The sequence below is a fragment of the Corvus kubaryi genome, unplaced genomic scaffold, assembly GCF_017639235.1.
Source record: "Corvus kubaryi isolate FWS band 111438036 unplaced genomic scaffold, C.kubaryi_AGA036_p1.0 37357, whole genome shotgun sequence".
Classification (NCBI taxonomy): Eukaryota; Metazoa; Chordata; class Aves; order Passeriformes; family Corvidae; genus Corvus; species Corvus kubaryi.
In genome coordinates, this window is record NW_024581117.1 from 613,394 (window position 1) to 633,974 (window position 20,581).

The following is a 20,581-nucleotide window of genomic DNA, read 5'->3' on the forward strand; positions in this document are numbered from 1 at the left end:
GAATATTACCTGATTGCTGTTTATTTGAACAATTTACTGTACAATTCAAAAGCTCATTTTCAAGCTTTCCTCTCCCTGACACAAATTAAGGATTATACTAATTTAGTTACTGACAAACTAGTAGTGTACTGAATGTTGCCTTCTGACAAAATTGTCAGACAAATACTTAACAAATTTATAAGTCTTAAGAAATAATAAGTCTTAACAAATACTTCAGCTTAAAGAAAACTAACCTTGTTTGTTTGTTTGTTTATTCCAGTCCCTCTTACACGGAGATCTTCTTGCCTAGGAGAAAGATTATATACCAGCATTTAAGTGCTCTTGATATATTTGTTCCCAGTGGCCGTGGAAGAGATGTGTTTATTTCTTCACTAATTAATTCTATGTGATTGTTTCACTGAAATGAGCCTTACTCTCCATTTTAAAGGTCTTTTTATTAAGATTAAAAGCAACATAATAAGAGATGTATAAATATTTGGATATTCTGCTGTTTGCTAAACAGAATACAAGGCATTTGCTATTTTTCCTGGGGCCCTTCTTTGCACTGTGCAGACTTAATTTGTGGCCTGAGGGTTAGTATCATACAAACAATCATTTATTTCAGAAGAAATGTGATCATTACTAAGCTGTTCCATTGGTTAACGAGTTGAGGTAATTGCCTTAGGCTGCAGGCAGGAGAATGGGAAGCAGATGAAGCATGTTGAAGATTAACCACACAAAGAAACTGCCTAAACAAAGAAAAGGCTCCAAGAGGAGGAGGAGAAAAAGTCTCTCAGCCTAGACAGGCATACTGGGAAAGAAACTGCTTGTAGCTGCTCACTGCTTTGTATCCTCGAAAAATGAGGAAGAGAGTCATCAGCAATTCCTGTGGGCTAATCTGTGCATATGCAAGCAAACTGGGCTTGCAGGCACTTTCTGATAAGAAGGAAAATGTGACTGTGACAGCCCATGAATGACACCAGTCATTAACTCAAATACTGATACAAGGAAGGTTGTTTAAAGGTGAAGGTCCTCCTCACTTTGGCCTGTTTACACTCACACTGGAAACCAGAGTCTCTTTAATCATGTTAAAGATTCAAATTAAATCTGCAGAAATCCCCCCAGCCACATTACCACTATACATTCCACTACCCCACATGTCCTAAACACACTAATGGCTTTTGTCTCCTGAATTTTATATGGGATTCATCTTATTCAACTAAAAAAATTAGAGTTTAAAAAAGTTTAAATGTTCACTACTCACCTTGGCTTCCTTTGTAGGCAAATGAGAAAAATAAGATGACTCCATAGAATCACAGAATAGAATCATGGAATGGCCTGGGCTGGAAGTGACCTTAAACATCTTGTAGTTCCAACCCCCCTGCCATGGAGACGGACACCTTTCGCTAGACCAGGTTGCTCAGGGCATCATCCAGTCCGGCCTTGAGCACTCTCCGGGATGGGCCATCCACAGCTTATCTGGGCAACCTGTGCCAGTGCCTCACCACCCTCACAGTAAAATAGAGTTTCTGCCTGAGCAAAGAATTTCTTCCTGAAGAAGAAAACTTGTCTTAGCCATCTGTCTTAGAAGGAGATGAACTCTCTTGAAGATGCTCACTTCTTTTGACTGTCTGTAAAAGAAGACTGTTAGTGAGCAGCACAGGCTTCAAAGCCTAACCCTGAAGCAGCTGACTGAGGAGAGAAGACATACTGGTATACAAGCGGGGACTTCAATTTCTGTTAGAGAAAAGTCTCTCCTATACAATTCCGGGAGACCAGCGGTGTCACCACAACAGTGCATTTCCAGCTGGCAATTTTAATTAAATTAATCTTAATTCACAGGAGTGCTTCTTATTACTATTTTTGCCATGAAAAATCTCTTATGCCTTCACTGAAGCTCACTGCCAGTGATACCCAGTCAAACTGAAACCCTGGTCAGCCTTGGAGCACCATCTAGCACAAAGTGTCCACCAGCAGACACAAGGAGGCATCTTTGGAAATCCTCTTTGGTGAAGACAAACCTTTGGAAGTCCCCCAGTGAACATTTCCTTGTTCTCTAATAAAGGACATTGCATGCCAGAGACATGCAGTCATGTTCTTTGAATTTGATTATTCTTGTGGATTCAATCACTGCCCTTCAATCACTAGCTACAGGATAGATCCTGATTTTAAAAATCTTTCCTTACTCCAAAATAAAGAACTAGCATTCGATTTTTTTTTTTTAATTATTCCTGGTTGTGCATAGCTTCTAGCTGAAAAGCATGATTGCTCACAGAGAAAAACAGCATTGTTGGACATATAAGGCTGATTCAAATGTATTACTTCCTTTGCTATTTTTGTACTAAAATAAATATGAGCTAGACTGGAATATGAGTAGGAGTAATATTCTAACACTTCATTAGCAAGGGAATGAACTAAATTTTAGATATGTTCCTCAGCTACAGAAATAGAAATTTTCACTGACAACTAATGCAGACTTTTTGAAATTATGCTAAAAGTAGCAAAGGGTTTAAGTATCAAGGATTTTGTTACTTTTAACCAGTAGTTAAAAATAGGAAAGCTCTGTCACACCTATGTTAAGGAAAAAAAATATGAACAAAATAGTAGCTCTACAGAAGTCCTGCAAAAGCCATATGAGTCTGTCATGGACTTTAACTATCTCCGGATCAGGCCATCGTTAAACATTTGACCAGATGTGCTATTATGCACCCTTGACTTCTGACTTTATTTCGATGACTTCCATGATATAACCAGGCTGGACCCATCTTCCCTGAGGCTTTAGTTTATGCACCAACGGACACAGGACTTAGTCTATCTGTCTAACTGGGCTATCATCTGGATGCCACATTAGAAGGAAGAATTTTTAGAAGTTTTGCCACAGAGTAGGCTCATATCAAAGTCATATAATCTGGGGATTTTCAGTGATCCTTATGACACAGCATTCCGCTGAGACAGTGGGCACTCTGAGATAAGCTCTGGTCTATCCAGAGTGAATGACAAATCTGTTCATAACAATGGGATCAGAAGCACATACCTGGATTCATTCCCCTAGGAAGAAGCTGGTTGGATAATGTTGTACCACTAAATATCTGATGTGTCAGCGAAGTGTTTTCTGCACTCAGGCCTTGTACTGGTATAAGTTTGTCTTGTGCTTGTTTGAAAATGTGATTTGCAAGTGTCTGTGATCAACATTCCAAAACAAGATTTACTGTCTTCATCTAAAAGTTGTATTACCTGAATAATCTCTTTTCATACAATGGGTAAATTCTGTCAAACATCTAACATCTTTCTCCTCTTTTCTTGCTGAAGACACATTCCTGACTTTTATTCAGGAAAGGGCTAAGGCAAATGTGAGAAATCAGCTGACTTTTTATTAGATCAATGCAGCACATGACTTCTTCAGAGTGCAAAGTTCTCAAACATTTGAGCAAATGAATGAAATCACAAATCTTGCCATCTAGTAGCAATACAAGTTTATATGATTTATAAACAACAGCTTCAACCATTCAGGAACACCAAAGGTGTACCCAGTACACAGTGACTACTAGTAGTATCAGGAAAGTTGATGATTTATCTGTCAGAGGTGATTATGTCACTTTGGAGCGCAAGTGTTCATTTTCTTTTTTAATTACTGTCATAAATTTTAATATTAAATGTAAATATTACACAGTCAAAAATTTGATTTCATTTTCAAAGACATGAAAAACATTGACATGCCTTTCCAGCCTCACAGTGATGTTCATTTTCTTGTTCTTTTGCAGATTGCTAATAAACTGTAGATTTATCTCTCTGCAGAGCCAAAAAATCTTATTCATCTTTGGAATATCACATAAATGCTGAAGTGAATTTGATTTATAATCCCCAGAATGTAAGATCTGGGTGCCTAAAATTCTTCTTTTCTTAAATTGCTCATGCCTAAGTATGCAGTTCTCCAGGGATTTTTCTGTATCTCACTGATCTCTACCAGTTATAGAAGAATTTTTTCTAGTTCTCCATAGTTATGAGACTTCTCTTTCTTGCCACAGTGATGTTTTAAAAAGTAAAATCTGTTTCTGTTATGGGTTTTCTTGGGTGTGCCTTTATTCATGTCTGGAATTACCCAGCAAAGATGACAGGTTTTTGATTTTGATTTGAGTACATATGACATCTGCTGCATCACCGTTTTGGCTGGGGCATTCAAAATGCCCCAGCAGATGAGTGCATGCATGCTTCTGACTCTTGGATATGAAGAGAGCCATTTGAACAGCTACAGCCAGCTCTATTGTGTTCATAGCAAACTCTGTGAAGTTCCTTTCAGCTACATGTCACTTCCAGTTTATGTTGTCTGAAATTTTAACAATGATAGATGGTACTAGGCTCTTTTCAAAATTCTTGCTCAATCAGAAGCTGATATCCAAGCATGGCTGCACACAGTTTTTAAAGAATGATGACTTTTTCAATAAGTGTAAATAATTTTCCTGGGCACATTCAGGTTATATTTGGACATTTAGAGGTTTTACTCTACACTGTGTATTTGTCACTATTATTCACCTATGTGGAAAAGAGTGATCTGGACAAACCTGCCACATGAAGAAGGCACAAACAAGAGGTGCCCAGTGCTTTGCTTACAGAGAATACTACTGTTCTGTTTCATACCACTGTCAGTTCGACGGTTCTTCACAAAGTCTGGGAGTGCTTGCTTTAACAGAGAATCTGGCTTAACTGTTCTGCAATAACTCCCCCATGCGGGCATTTCATTTTACTCCATATTTAGTTTTCAAAACAGGCTGTTGCCAAATATTACTGTTTCTTTCATTTATAGTGGCTGCAGACACAAATTTACGCTTACAATGTATGGAAATCTTGGTCACTCTCCCTGTGTGAATAAAATCCAGAACATGTCATCTGTGCTAATCTCAGTATGAGCAGACTGTTTTGAAGAATGATTTCAGCAGGGTAGGAATGAACTGTACTGCCCTTACCAATAAAAAAGACTAAAACCTCATCTTTTGCTCTGATTTAGTTGGTTGCCTCTGATGCCCTTGGAATCAGTTGACCAGACCAGCTTCAACCTCAGCTTGTTTACTGGAGTTAGGCAAAGCCTGTTTGCTGTCAAAGCTCTGAGCATGTCTTAATCCTCTCTTTGTAGCACTGGTTAGAGCCAACACCTATCCCTTGCTCATGCTGCCAGCGTTCCTCACACCCACGGAGGCGAACTGGCAGTGCAAACTATTTAGATGGCACATAAGACTGCAGAACTTTGAAGGATTGTAAACTCTCCAAAACTCTGTCTAGTCAGTACAACTATGAAACTTCATATCAAAATCTTAATGCAGTTAATTAATAGTTTCTAAGCAGCTCAGTCACAGTAATGCAGTTAATTAATAGTCTCTAAGCAGCTCAGCCACAGTAATTCTGATTGCTTTCCTACTTCTTATCTAGAAATAAAAATGGTCATCTAATTACCTGATGGGATCTGTGAGAATAAATAAACACTGATCTTTTCTTCACTTTAACAAATACTATAATCTAAATCTATTAATTGACAGATTACCAGAGTGTGAAAGACTATGCCATGTTTCTGCTGCCAGTAGGTTGTATCACCCAAGTATCCCAGACAGGTTTTAAGTGGGTACAAAATGAATATTGGCATGAAGAAGGAAAGTGATCCTCCAGTTTGTTTCCCTGGTTGAGCTGGTTGATTAACAATGGGCTAGAGGTAGACAGGAGAGAGGTCATTTTCAGGCCGAGTAAACAGAGCAATTTCTCACCCAGAAATCTCCCCTGATGCATCTGTCTGAGCTATAGGGAACTTGTCCTTTGTATAGTTAGAAAGAAAATTGTGAAACAGCTCTTTTTGTCTCTTCTCTTAAACTTATTCAGCCTGGTTAGCCACCAAGACACAAAATTAAAGGCAGTTTACATCCTCTTTTCAGATGGACCAGTCTCAGGAAATCCTGCCACCTCTTCAGGACAGTTTTTTTGGTGTGATTCTAGACTGTATACAAACATCAATTACTTATGTCTTCTGTTCAGGAGAAAATAAACGAACCACCAGCCCCTATTCCTTTGCTTCTCTAATCATTGTCCACTTTCATTCCCTGGATTTGCTTTTAGATGTGTCTGGATTACTTGTTTAATATGCACTTTTTTTAACTGTCGTTTGAATATATGTATGTATATATATATACTGCTATCTATCAATATGTAGCATGTCTAACACAATTTTATTTGTTTAACTTTCCTAAAGGTACAGCTTCTCTAAACGAAATGGAGCCTTTGTAAATCCTTATTGAAGTGAATCGAATCTTTTTTCAGACAAGTTGAAAATGGAAGTTCTCTAGTTCTTAAGATTTTATTAATTTGGTAAATCCAGGCTAAGCATTTTTAATACTTTACAGAGTAATTACTCCAGTACATTTACACTTATACCAGCACTTGAATTTTCCAGTAAGTTCATTCAAATGTTGTAGCTCGCCTTCTAGGCACTAAGCGAGTGTCTGAAATATCAAACTGAATGTTAGGGCCAGCCCCCTGTGTTTAGGTAGTCAGTGATGTAAAGAAATCTGACTAATCTGACTAAGGTGAAAAAATTCTTGATTTCTTAATTAGCAGATTCATACAGCTGTTCTCCTTTCATCTGGACTGGATGTGTACTGACACTGATTGAAGGACAGCATTGAAGTTCTTAATGTAAACTTCAGCAGTATTCCTGTTTTTCAAATGAAAACAAAATTGCCAAGTATGCCTGAATCATCACTTGTTAATTCCTATAACTAAATAAATAATATCCATTGCATCTTTATATCATTTGTTCTTTAAGTTTATTGAAAAATTTTCTAAAAATTTAGGGAATTCTTTGTTATAGAAGTGGAATAGCAGCCTAAGAAAGCAGAATTTGTGAATATGTTGAAGTCGGTGGGATATATGTATTCACATTTGTCGCTTTAGCAGACAAAAAGGTTCAGAGGTGAAGCTCCCTAAGTGTCCTTGGAGTCAGTGAGGAGATGCATACCTCTATAGCCTAATTCAAAGCACTTAATTCAGACCTCTGTACACAGACATCTGTACATCCCCAAACCTTTCATTTTGCCTTGTACTAATGGGTCTGTTCTTGCACAAGAAGGAAGATATTCTTAAATGAGTTCCCTCATTTCTCACATTTGACTCATTTGTTTTTCAACTGCAGTGTTAATTTTCTTAACATTTGAAATCATTTGGTCTAGTAAGGCTTTTAATTGCTTCTTATATTTTGACATGATCTTGGTAGAAACACATATTGTGTGTCCTTATCTTTGCTTGTATTTTATGCATAGTGATGGACTTTGTACTGAGAGTTATACTATTTGACTTCCTCAATCTTTCTAAGTCTTGTTAGGTTCATAGCATCACAAAAGATTCTGAGTTGGAAGGGACCCACAAGAATCATCAAGTCCAACTTTTAAGCGAATTGTTGAAGCCAAAACCTTGGTGTTATTAGCAACACACTCCAACCAAACTGAGCTGATTTTCATATGTATATATAAAATATAATACAAATTTTGCTTGTCCTAGTGCCAGTCCTAAGAAAATCTCTTGTACAGAAACAGACATGGAAGTCTGAAAGAGTTCTTCTCACTGCCTAACAAATTCTCTTTAAATATCTCAAGTTCTCCGGTGTGAGGGCCAACCGTGTCCTGGGGTGCATCAGGCACAGCATTGCCAGCTGGGCAAGGGAGGGGATTGTCCCACTCTGCTCTGCACTGGGGCAGCCCCACCTTGAGTGCTGGGGCCAGTTTTTGGTGCCTCAACATAAAAAACAGACATTAAGGTCTTAGAGAGCATCCAGAGGAGGATCATGAGGACAGAGAAGGGTCTGGGGAGAAGCATGTGGAGCAGCTGAGGCTACTTGGTCTGTTCAGCCTGGAGGAGACTGAGGGGAGAACTCATTGCAGTCTGCAACTTCCTCATGAGGGGAAGAGCAGGGCAGATACTGATCTCTGGTCTGTGGCCCCAGTGACAGGACCCAAAGGAATGGCCTGAAGTTGTGTCAGGGGAGGTTTAAATTGGATGTTAGGAAAAACTTCTTCACCCACAGGGTAGTTGGGCACTAGAACAGGCTCCCCAGGGAAGTGGTCACAGCACCAGCCTGACAGAATTCAAGAAGTCCTTGGATGATGCTCTCAGGTACATGGTGTGACTCCTGGGTTATTCTGCACAGGGCCAGGAGCTGGACTTGATGATCCTAATGGGTACCTGTCATCTCAGCATATTCTATGAATCTATGAAGTTGCATTTGTCCCTTCTATATTGAGTTACAAAAAATACTGGTGTCTGCAGATAGAGAAATCAAAGGTAGAGATCAGTGTGCTAAGAAAGCAAAGATAACCTCTGTGTTTAACTATACTTCTGGGTATAATCAGCATCACAAAAGCAGGCAATATAACAAGCATCCTTGGACAGCTGTCTTTTTGTCCTTTCAAATAACCAAATAACACATGCATCTGTATTTACTGATGCAGCTTTCATCACATGTGCAGACTGATTCCCAGATATGCTCCTTGGATCCACAGAAATATGCTTTAATTGATCTACTGCCTCACAGGTTTGCGTTAAAAATACATATGCAAATGTTTTAGTTATGCTATCCAGAAATGTACTGGTATGCTTTGCACATTACAGAAAGAAGGAATATTTGGGGGAGAGTGACAAGATTAAAAGTCTGGGAGAGTGACAGTTTTCTGAGAACAGTTAATCAGAAAATAAGAGAGGGATAACCTTGTCCTGCTTCTTCTGCTGTCAGAGGGAGGTCTCAGAATGATGCAGAACAAGACATCAGCTTTCTGTTTCCAAATTATGGGAATGTTAATTCCTTTGTTACAGTTTGACTGTCAAAGGAAGGTAAAACCAGACACTTGTGTCATTTTAATATAATTTTTCTCAGTAATTTTATTTATCCATGCAAAGTCATCTGTGAGCAACCCAGTAGGATTCAGGTTTTAAACTCAGAGGGTAAAATCCCAAACATTTGTTCTGCTCTTTTTAGTAACGCAGGCTGCCAAATTTTATGCAATGACTTGTGAACCAGTGCTGTGAACTTGTTAATGAAGCTTGTTTTCCATACTACCTGGTGTGATGTTTGGCAAGACAGGTGCTGTGAATGGCAGTATTAATGCCAACCAAGTTCTGTTTACAGGTACCTGTTTCACAGCTAAAACAAACAGCCAGAACTTGTTCAATATATACTTAGACAAGTATGGCTAGCTTTGTCAAGAAGAAGGTATCGATCTGATTTGAAAGTGTCATGAGGGAAAATAAGATGGGCTAATCACCCTGCAATACATGGGACAGAAAGTAGATGAACACAACCTGGTCACCACCCTAATTTTAATAGCAACCTATCACAAATATTCTCTACTTAAAAAAAAAATCACATTAATGCTAATGTGGTGCTTTATCATCACCACAAAATAAGCGTATATAACCTTAAAGACAATTTTACTGACTGAAAAGCATTGGTAATTTTTGTATTTTGCTGTGAGTCATCGGTTCTGTGGTGGACTTATACCACTGGATTTCAGTGGGTTTATGTCAGTGTGAAGGAACAGCTCACAGCTCCTGCTGTTTCACAGCACACTACTTTCATTTACTGTTCTGAAGTCACTGGTTGAGATGAATTACACTGAAAAATAACAGATAAAACCAGCAAGAACAAACTATTACAGTGAATCTTAATCACAAATCACAAACTTCTTGACAAAGTCACTGTAGGAAAAGATCACTTAGGGTATGTTGGAGGTCTGGTATGCCAGAGTACAACTTTAACTCTGTCTGGAGGGAAACTTACTGTGCTACAAAGCTCCATACATGGAAGAATAAGATGCAATTATTTCCGAAATAGATACTGGAGGTACAGGTATTAATTCAAATTTTCATGTGTGTTTGTTTGGAAAGAACCAGTTGGAGTGCCAGACACCAGCCATTTGCACTTCCTCACTTCCAAAGAAGAATTGTATCTGTAGGCAGAAACAAACCAGTCTGGAAGAAACTGAAGATAAAAATAATTTATTTAACCAGGTACTCCTAAATAAGAGGCTCCATCAGCTACTAAGTATTTTTTGTTACCTCAATAAACTTCATATTTTTTCTGATGCTTCTGCAGTTTTTCATAAAAATCTGTTCTAAATACACAAATTCTTCTTGTATTGCCCCAGGTGAAGACCAGGAAGTGATCACCAGATAATCCTGTATTATATATCAAATTAGTCACCCTACCGCAAATGTGTCTGACAACTGCTTTGGAAGAGCTGGCCATGGCCAAGCATCTGATAGAACAATTTTAAATCATTGGCGTTTGATTTTCTATGCCTGAAAGCCCAGCACTGTTGGCTCTCTTGACAGCGGATCCAAGCATGTAAAAGGCTCCAATTTGTGTGTCTTCTTAACTGCACTGACATCAACCTAAACCAGTCACAGAGGCTGGTACTTCTTCTGTGATGATGGCGTATCCTCCTAGGTTGACAAGTTGGAGTTGTCTTAGTTTTTTGAAAAGTCTGCCAGAAAATACTCCCAGTGTTGTCCAGTGGCACTGTGATTGTATTCTTTCTTTCTTCTCTATTTTTCATTTCTCACACTCACCTCATGTAAATCAGAACTGTATTGATTATGATCGTTTGGTTATTTCCAATGGACAGTTAATTACACACAGAGAAAGGAAAACTTGGGACAATTTTTTTTTTCATAGATAGCAACTTTTCTGTTGCTTGTCAATGAACTCAAGCGTCTAATAAAAATTGCAGGGTTTAGAATTATTTCAAGTTGATGAATCATATTCTAAGTTAGAAAAATGGCAGAAATTGTTCATGAAAATTATACTAAAGTCAAGTAAAAGAAAAATTACCTGTGCTCCCACTTTCAGATAATTTTTTATCTCAGTGACTATAGAGCTGCCTCAATTACTTAAAAAAGATCTGATTATATTTTCTGAATATATAGAGTTTATTTCTGTCTTTTCAAAATTCACTTCTCGGCTGTCTCTTGATTCTACCCTAAAGAAACAAATCTGTTTCCTCAGCATTCCTACAGTCATCTTTTTGGAAAAATTCTAAAAACTGTCACTAAAATAATATTCAGCAATCATCATTTCAAAACACTGTTGTGCTAGGACAAAACCAGATTTTCTCACTTATTTTTAAGCTTCAGCCCTTGTATGACAGTTTCAGCTGCTTCTGTGGTCAATGGAGAGTGGCAAGAGCTTTCCATTGCTACAGAGGAGAAGTTTGATGCCTAACTTTTACACCATTGATGCCCATGAGACAAATATCACTCGTAGTTTATTTAAGGGAGTACGCATTGGTTCATTAAATAGTCTGAGAGCAATTAAAAATACAATTTTATGCTTGCTCATACTAACAGTCTCTGTCACCTTTTTGAAACACCTGTGGAAAAGAACGTAATTTTTTCACACATCCTTTTATTTTTTCCCTATCTACCACACTGGTATAGGGAAACAAAGTTCAAGCTATCTGTAATGCTACATTTTTTACTGTCATGCTTGTGTTGGGAGGATGTTTTCTTTTTTTCTAGGAAGTGTAGCAAAGGCCATACATTATACAAACCTTTTTTTGTCCCTTCTGTCTTAACCTACCATTAGGATGCTTGAAACATCTATTTTAATTGCTGGAACTCTCTTGGATTCTCAGAATCTTTGTTCTCAGCTTTCTCTTTTCCTGAAACAGAAGACTAGATTTTGTTAAAGCATATAAGTATCTGTGAAGAATATGGTGTTTTAATGAAATTCAGAGTAGGGGGTTTTATGTACTTTCAGAAATTGAGAGCAGGGAGTGAAATAACTCACACAAATTACAGCTCTTAACAGATTCAACAGTCATATCTGACATCTGATGGTTCATGAGATTTGTATACAATTCTAGCTAGCATAATAACATTGTGTTACAAATTCTTGCTTCTTTTTCAGTTCTAGGACTTGTGCTCTTAGCTGCAAAATGTTCCATCATCAACCATAGGCTTGGTTAGTGTACAGTCTGCTAATTATAGCACTCATTTTCTTAGGAATTGACAAAGATTAATGCAAATCCCTGAGGCTGAGATGAGCATGCAGTTCAGCTTTCCTGATGCTGAATGAGTGTTCCCACCACTACAGAGTTTAAATTCCATTTAAAGTCCCCCAAAGTACCTTTGCATTTCTCCCATACTTCTGACAAAGTTGTAATAATTTATTACTAATGTTGAATATTGTGACCATTTTCCTTTTTTTTTTAGTGCATTTTTATACTCACATTTGTCATGGTCTCCAAATATGCACGGGTGACACAGGTTTTTAAAATGATGATCTGCTCGTGAATTTCAAGACTGCTAGTCTTTTCTCCCTAAACACTTCATTGTACCCTTCAGAGACTGTAAATCATGAAGCTGTGGTGCTAAAAAGCATGGACTTCTTTTGAACACTGATATAATTTAACTTTTTCTTTGTTATAAATAATATCACATGGTTTACATGTGATAAACCAGGCAAAGTGGTTTTGTATCTTCATTACACTGGTATATTTTGTTCTTCAGGCCACACTCTAGAAGGCACAGTGGGGAGTTACACATGCAGAAAAAGATATAATTGGCCAATTTTTTCAAAGTTAATACCACATCATAACAACTTCACCTCTTTCAGATGTGCAACTTGAAGGGCTAATTGAAAAATTTAGTCCATTTTTTACTATTAAAATAGCCAGAACAATTACGCCTTAAACGATGTCAACCCAAAACAGAAAGGAGCAGGTATTCTTAATTGCTTTTACAAATTAAACATGCATTGCAATTATCATCCTGATTACAGTGTTGACTTTTGTAGCACACATTATTTGATAAATGCCTCATCTTTGGCAGAGATGTTTTAGGAACTGGAAGGGAACTCACAGGAGAAGAACAGACAATTAAATTTTCTGATGGGATTCATCTGACTAAACCAAATGGAAATGTCTCAAGATTAGAGTTCCCCTTTGTATAGAGGAATATAAGAACTCACTGGACATGATTCCTCTCATCTCCAAGCAGACACTAAAGTAGTACTGATAGTCATGTTCTGCTTTCCCCTGACTGGTGTGATTTCGTAGATGTTTATATAAAATGTTTATAATTAGGTGAGAAAAAACCTAGCAACTGCCTTTGCAGATAAATCCTCCAGGACTGATCCACAGTCCACCAAAGTCCATGCAAGGCTGTTTATTAAACTCTCTGGGTCAGAGATCATTCCTTTCTTAATGAAAGATACAATGAAATAAAGAATAAGTGTTGGATTTCTTGAGCTCAGCTGCCAGAATTTTCTCAAAATTCTGGCACAGCTATGGAAATACATTAGGGATGTAAGAAAGCATTTTCTCACATTAGTCACTGGATGTACATTTGGGTATTGGCCATTTTCATTTCAATCCTTGATTTAGTAAGAGAAAACCAAGTAAAACACTTTTATTTATTTAGTAAGGGAAAGCACTGCTTTAACATATGGAACCCTTGGAAACATTCCAGGAAAGGAAAAGGTTTGACTGAAGACAGGCATATACAGACTACACTTCCAAAGTATGGCTTGGGTAGGGATGTGCCGGTCTGACTGCTCAGAAAAATCTACCAATGCATGTGAAAAAGCAGCACTCACTTGTGTTATCAGCAGCGCTACAAATGGTTCTGTGTAAACATTATCCGTATGGCTCTTGAGTCACACAGAGCACAGAAGGCCAAGGTTTCCACAGACAGCAACAGATGTTCTGTGTCACCAAGAAAGAACCTGGCATGGCCAGGGCTTTATGAAGAGATCAAAAAAATACATGCTAGTACCAGCCAAAAAAACCCCAAACAAATTCTGTTTTAAACCATCCCATATTTTGTATGGTCAAATATTATTTCCACAAAGCAAATTGTTCAGGATTTCCACATATTTCAACAGTAGGTAGTTGAAACCACCAACTGCAAAAAATATTACAAACCTGAAGACTCTTGAGGGATTATTGTCAAAGTAAGCTAGCTCACAATTCTAGCTTCTGTTTCAGCATGTAATTACCCAAGCATCTTGATCTGGATCTGGAGAAGTGAGAGAAGGTTGTTCATACAGAACAAAAGTCATGCTTCTTCTTGGTATTGCTGTATCGTTCTGAGACCTGGAGGTCACGTCATTAAAGAGGTTTCTTTCATGTTACTTCCAGAATTGTTTTGAGCTCCAGTCAGGTATTATTGCACTAATACCGGTTGTAAGAGATCTCTAAAGCCTTTAAATTGAGATACAATGTCTGATAGTAAAAGATAAGAAAACCTGTTTTATTTTGTAACAGAAGATCATATGTGATAGAATAGCTATTAACTGTAAATAAACCTCTTTGTGCAATTTTCCGTACCTGATGATAGCACTCATCAATTTTGTTTCAAGATCAGTACACCCCATATGTAGCAATAGAATACTGTCTCTTTATGAATAATTATCACTTATTAGTGAATGTCGTAAGTGAAGTCAAACTTCAGCTGCCTGACTAGAATGTGTAAGCATTTGGCTCTGATTTTAGTAAAAAATCGTGGAGAAGCATAGAAGTTCTGTTCATCGTGTTTTTATTAGATAATATTGCTGCAGTGTTGAGAGAATATTTATGTGGAATGATATGACAAATGCCACATATCAGCTACAAATACAGGCTAATAAATCATGAGGTGTCTAAGCTGTGGGATCAGTAACACTGAAGAATCTCAATGTGAAAAATGAAAATCTCATAAACTAAAAAATGTAAATGGTGGAAAAAAACATTAGAAGATGTATACTTTCCAGGAATAGCCTGGAATAGCCTAAAACAAGTTCAATAGAGTAGCAGGGTAGATTGCTTTTCTTGCTTTCTTGTTGTTTGAGATCAACAGGGCCTCTAAAACATGAAACATGAGGTCAAAACTGCTCTTCTGCCTTTCATCTAAAAAATCCCAATGTCTGGATACAAAATGAACATTTAAAAGACCCAACAACAACAATGAAAACGCAGGAAAAAAAGGTGTGAATTAAAAAAAAAATACTAATGTTTGTAACATCATAGCTTAAAATAAGTCTTTTTTGTGTGTTCTATTCGTTATGAAGAGTTATGTACTGCAGTCACAGTCAGGCAAACAGTTTTTCAGGTTACTTTCTTTTTCTGGACCATTAAACAACAGAATGGCTTGAAGCTTCGTAAATATCCAGTGATGGTATGATCTTACAAAGTCCAGTACAGTTTAACCATAACCAGAAAAAAGCAACATAGTTTACACTGTCAAAGAAACAATGCAAATTTTTTCCTCAAAACTGACAGTGACTCAATTTTAAAATAGTTGTTACAAGTTCCTAAAACAGCACAAGCCAAAAGGAAGTAAGTAAGCTGCAAACAATAACCAGCATTGCCCCGTTTGAGGTACCTGAACTAAAAGCCTGTGTCTTGTGGATTGTTCTGGTTAAGAGGAAACATGAGTGATGAGTACCTTAGATACAAATCTCTCTGTATGCAAGAATAGTTACCTGAGTACAGGATGTCTAAAAATCACAATTCCTACACTTGACTCTCCAGAGCTCTCTCAGTAATCAGGAAGACCAAGAGGTGAAAATATCCGCTATATCAAGCCCTACAGCAAAATCCAGAGATGAACCCAGTGGGACTAAGATTTCACTTGAAAAAGAGATCCATAGAAGTGCTGATATATTAACCTCTTGACAATCTGAATGGCTCAAAATAACTCATTTCCTTGTTCAAAAGACAATGAAGTGTAGTTTGTAAATAAATCCATTAAAAAGAGCTAACAGATGATCATTATCTTCCTAATAATGTTCAATAATTCATGCAAATATGTGTTATATAATTCAGCATTATGTGTTGGTCACAGGAACTAAGGCCGTGATTTAAATAAGCAAGTAAGAGTTTGGAGTGTCTCTGCTTTTGTGTATAGAGCCTGAGAAACATCACGGGATCTTGCTGTCACAGGTAATGTGTTCAGACCTTTCTGAACATCACACACAACCAGACCTCTGCAGCTGTCTGTCTGGGCTCTATTCCCTCTCTGTGAACAAGTCTTGGCTACTCAGATCAGTCATGTAATTTTCAGGAATGTGATGTGGAATTTTAGCTCCTCTGCTGGACAGAATTACACCGTGAGTTATGCTGAACAGCATTTGTTAGCTTACTGTCTTTTCCAAGTTGGTTGCTTTGTGTGGCAAAAAGAGAGAATGAAGCTCATGTGAGTTTATATTAGAAACACTGGAGAGCACTGAGAGCCCACATGTAACACTTCTTGACATCCTGTTTAAATTTCTGTAGGTATTATTCTTTGTGGAACATGAAACTCCTAGGACAGTTAGGGCACTTCTAGTCTCATACCAATAATACCTCCAGCTGAGGCACAGGAAATCCAAATTGCTCTTCAAATTAAATCACGGGAAACCTTGACTCCTTGCTTGTCTCAAGCAAAGTTAATGGGAAACAGATGCACATTCCTGTCAAAAAAAAAGTTGCATATTTATCTACTGCTGGCTTATCTTTCAGTGTACGGGGCTAAAATTATAATATTCACTTCCCCCTGCCACCATCCCCCTCCCTCAGTATTTCATTAGGTTTGTATGCTTTCGCAAAATACTAGTGAAAATAAATTATCCATTTGTTTTAATACTGATAACTGATCATTACTGGCAAGTTTGGACCATTAATTTGATCAAAAATTAAATTTGTGTGCTCTGAGAAACACAGTAACAAAAGTACCATTCATGTTCTAAATTGATACAAAACTATGAAAACCATAATCACCTGATATAACAAAATATTCAATCTAGACTCAAATAAAATATTTTGGTTTGACTCCAGCTAACAACATTTTGGTAAAATAAATCTCCCCCTGACACAAGGTGAAGGTGTATCTATGTCTTTAACAATATGACTGCCCTCCCTTCCACCTCAATATGAAACTATGCCATCCATCCATTGGAACTATCATTCCAGTTGCAATGAAAGAGGCTTCTGGGTATCCTTTATCAGAATGCCCCAGACAATGTTTTAGGTTCAGCAGTTAGATGATTATATGCTGTACAACATGTGAGCAGCTGCCAGTGGCAATATCAGAACAACGTGCTACTTTCAAGCTGGTTTACATCCATGTTCCTGCTGGTTGTTTTCTTCTTTGCATTTCTCAGCCCTATGATGGACAAGATTAACATCTTCCTCCTCCCTCTGAGTAGGGGTTTAAAAAAATTTTTTAAAAAATACTCTTGCAATGTAAAAAGCATTTTATAAGAGCTTCGTTGATTGTTCTGCTCAGTGTTTACTAGAGTCAGCCATGATCAGGTACACGCTGTGGAGGAAATGTGGAACAGAAAAAGAAATTCCTTCTTAGTGAAGTAAGCTAGTTGGTTCTAACTTAAAGTCTTTGTGTAACAGTTTGTAGTTGGAAAAAGAGAGAAATCTCTGTGTCCAGGTTAATACTACATTTTATAATTATAGTGCATGCAGCTTCCGGCTGTAGATGACTAATGGCCTGAATTCAGTGAGATTGTCCTCACCTGCAACCAGGTAACTGAAAGATTAATCAGGCCCATTCATATCTTCTTAAAGGCTAAGTCAGGAACTGTTCACAACACTGAATGTTTCAGTGCTGTCCTTAAATGTGTTTTTACTGTGACAAAAAGCCAGTGTCTAAAATCTGTCATTTCTATAAACCTGATATTTAACAAACTGTATCCATTCCCAGAATGTTGTTGTGCTTCTCCTCTCAGTACTCCCCTACTTCTGTCTCCCATATCCCCAGTGTCCTTGGAGTTAGTGAGTTTACAATTTACCAGTCAGTTGCCACTGAAGAAGCACGTTGGCAAGTGATCAACCCTACCTTTCAGCTTTAAAAGAGATTTGCTCATTCTCAAGTTCTTGCTATTTCCTAAAAATCTATGACATCTTAGAAGAACTGTGCTGGCCTGGAGCCCATGTACTGGTCTCAGCAGAGTCCAGCTCTTGTGTTGTCCCACTTGTATTCTCCCATGCTTTGACTGAGGTTACTCAGAGTTTATATCTATTTCACTTCTTTGCTTTCTTGAAAGCATTGGCTTAGTCGTCCCTGGAGACCTCAGGCTTTGCAGGATGTGGAGGAGGAAATGGGCTAGTAGATCTAATAGCTCCCTTGGAAGAGTAGAGATTTCTCCATGATCTTGATGAGGAAGGAATGAAAACAAACAGCAAAGCAAGGAATATTTTTGAGGTGTTGTCTGCCTCTCAACCACCAACATACACAAGCTCACTATGAGCTCCCTGAGAAGACCGCCTCACCCTTCCTGAGGGCTGTCTAACTTGCCCTCGGTTGACTTCCTCCTTCATCACTCTATACCATGGACTTGGAGTCACTGACAGCATTAAAAACTGAGCATATTCCTGTGTTATTTTTTATATTGTTCTTTCCCTATCCCCTTCCAGAATGTATTTTTATAATCTTCTGCTGTAATAGCCTGGCTTACTAAATGAATTTTTTTGCTTTCAGCTACAAAGCAATTTTGCACTTAAGGAAATGAAATAGAAACTGCTAAGTGTTATGTCTTCATTGCCTTACTGGCAGTAGGCCTAATGTAGCAAGTGAAACACACATCATTAGGAAACGCCATGATGGAGGTTTAAGACAATCCTTTGCACGTCATGTCACTGAGGGTACAGAACTGCACAGAACAGGGCTGCATTCATGTCTTTAAATGCTTGCCCTCAGAGAGAAAAAAAAGTCACACGTCAGCACAAAAGATCTCCCACCATTAAAAGAACAGCGGTTCAAACCTCCCTGGAAAGGTAGGGAGACAGAGAGGCAGGCAACGAGCAAAGTGACTGTAAGAAGTGCCAGCGGCCGTGATTTGGGAAGGAATAGAAGTGCTGGGGATGCACGGCATGTGCAGTCAGAAACGCTAGCAGGAAGCTGGAGCGAGCTAGTTTGAGTGAGGGGAGAGAAATTGGGGCTGGTTTTGATTGTATTTGTATTCATGTCCTGTGCAGAGCACCTGCAAAGCACTTTAGGTTGATGATGCCTGAGGACTATTTTTTAAGATGGATATATCTTGCCAAAGGAATATTTCTGGTACAGCAAAGCATACCAGCCTTGGGACTTTCCATGTCGTATAAAACCATTCATAAGGTGACTTAAACTTTATTTAGACACCTTTTATCAGGTATTTGAGCATTGTCTGGGAGCAAACCTTTGGTGCTATCTTGAGGTAAGGTAAGAATATATTATCCTATGAGGCACAGACAGATGTGGTTTGCCCAGAGATAGCCCGTCATGACTATCTCCCAAGCAGGCATGCAAATTACCAGCCCATTTTATCCCTGATTCCTGGTCCCTTGCTGTTTCCTGCCACTGAATAAAGCTTTGATCTGTGCTAATAGCTGCTGAAAGCAATAACCTCATGGTTAATTTACATTAAACAAGTGCTCTCTGGGTTAATTTAGCACCAGTAAGTCCCAGCACGTTAAACTGCATTTCTTCCTGTACAGTCTTGTCCTATCCTCGTGAACAGCATTTTGTAGCTTGTGGCTGAGAGCCCGGTCCTGCTCCCAGATACTGCTGGATAGATCTGCTCTACCCACAGAATTATCCAGCCTGCCTTTTCCTCCCTTGACTAGGCCTTAATTACTCATCTGGTTATGTATTTTGTACGCTGCTATCCATTTTATCCTTTTTGTTTTACTTCAGACTTTATGAAAAGCTAGGTTGTCATTTGAAAACACAAACACAAAACCAACTTCTTTTTTCCCTTCTAGACACCCTATTGGTCTGATGTAACTCTGCCATGACTTCTTCTTGATTAGTTCTTAATTAAATCATGGTCAGAAGAAATAATTTCAAGTAGTTTGTGTGCTACAGCAACACACCGAGGGAAGTTTATTTATTTTTCATGCCACAACGATCTCTTAATATCTAGTACAAATGACTCATTGCAGTTTCAGCAAGTTATTGCTTTTCTGAAATACTTGTAAATTCAGTCGTCCTCACTTGCTGCATACTACTCTAAATTCTGACTATTTCCCATCAGTATAGAACAATTAAAGGAATAACGCTCATAGAAGCAGGAGTGCTCTCTCACGTCTAATACCACCCTGTTCCCTCACTGTCCTTTTTTGGTAATGTTTGGGTTACATTCTGGATGTGAAACAAGCTGTCTGACAGAAAAGTGCCTTGATGTTTGCATTGGTGGAAAATTCCAATTCCTCATTAGTTTATTTACTGTGTTTTACTGGGGTCTAATTGTAGGTTTAAATGCTGTGGTTATTTTTAACTATATTAGTAAGAAAAAGTCCTGCTGCTTGGAAATTACTGATTTTTTTCAGAAATATAAAGTACTTTGAAACATCCAAATGAAAGACTTAACTGTAAACCAGTCATAAATCAACAGTCTGTTTTTCTCAGAAGTGTTTCAAGGAGTGATTTACTCCTGATGTCACAATACCTCTCGCAATTCTTGCTGGAGACTGAATTTTGCTGACACAGACTCCTTATGTCAAACACAAAAGACTCTGTCTTAATTCAAGTGTGTTTTGAACCAGGCCTGAAGGTAAGAGAAAAAATGATGGTGAGAAGAGGATTACTATTCCAGCTATGCAACTGAAAACAATCTGACTAT

At 38.1% G+C, this 20,581-nt stretch overlaps 1 long non-coding RNA gene across 1 annotated transcript; it reads left to right on the forward strand.

Annotated features, from left to right (window-relative positions):
- The first annotated feature begins 1,355 nt into the window (after positions 1 to 1,355).
- LOC121667254 lies at positions 1,356 to 18,180 on the forward strand. Its single transcript, XR_006016988.1, has 3 exons — positions 1,356 to 1,494; positions 9,089 to 9,093; positions 18,171 to 18,180. It is a non-coding gene; the product is annotated as an uncharacterized LOC121667254 (long non-coding RNA).
- Positions 18,181 to 20,581: the final 2,401 nt, after the last annotated feature.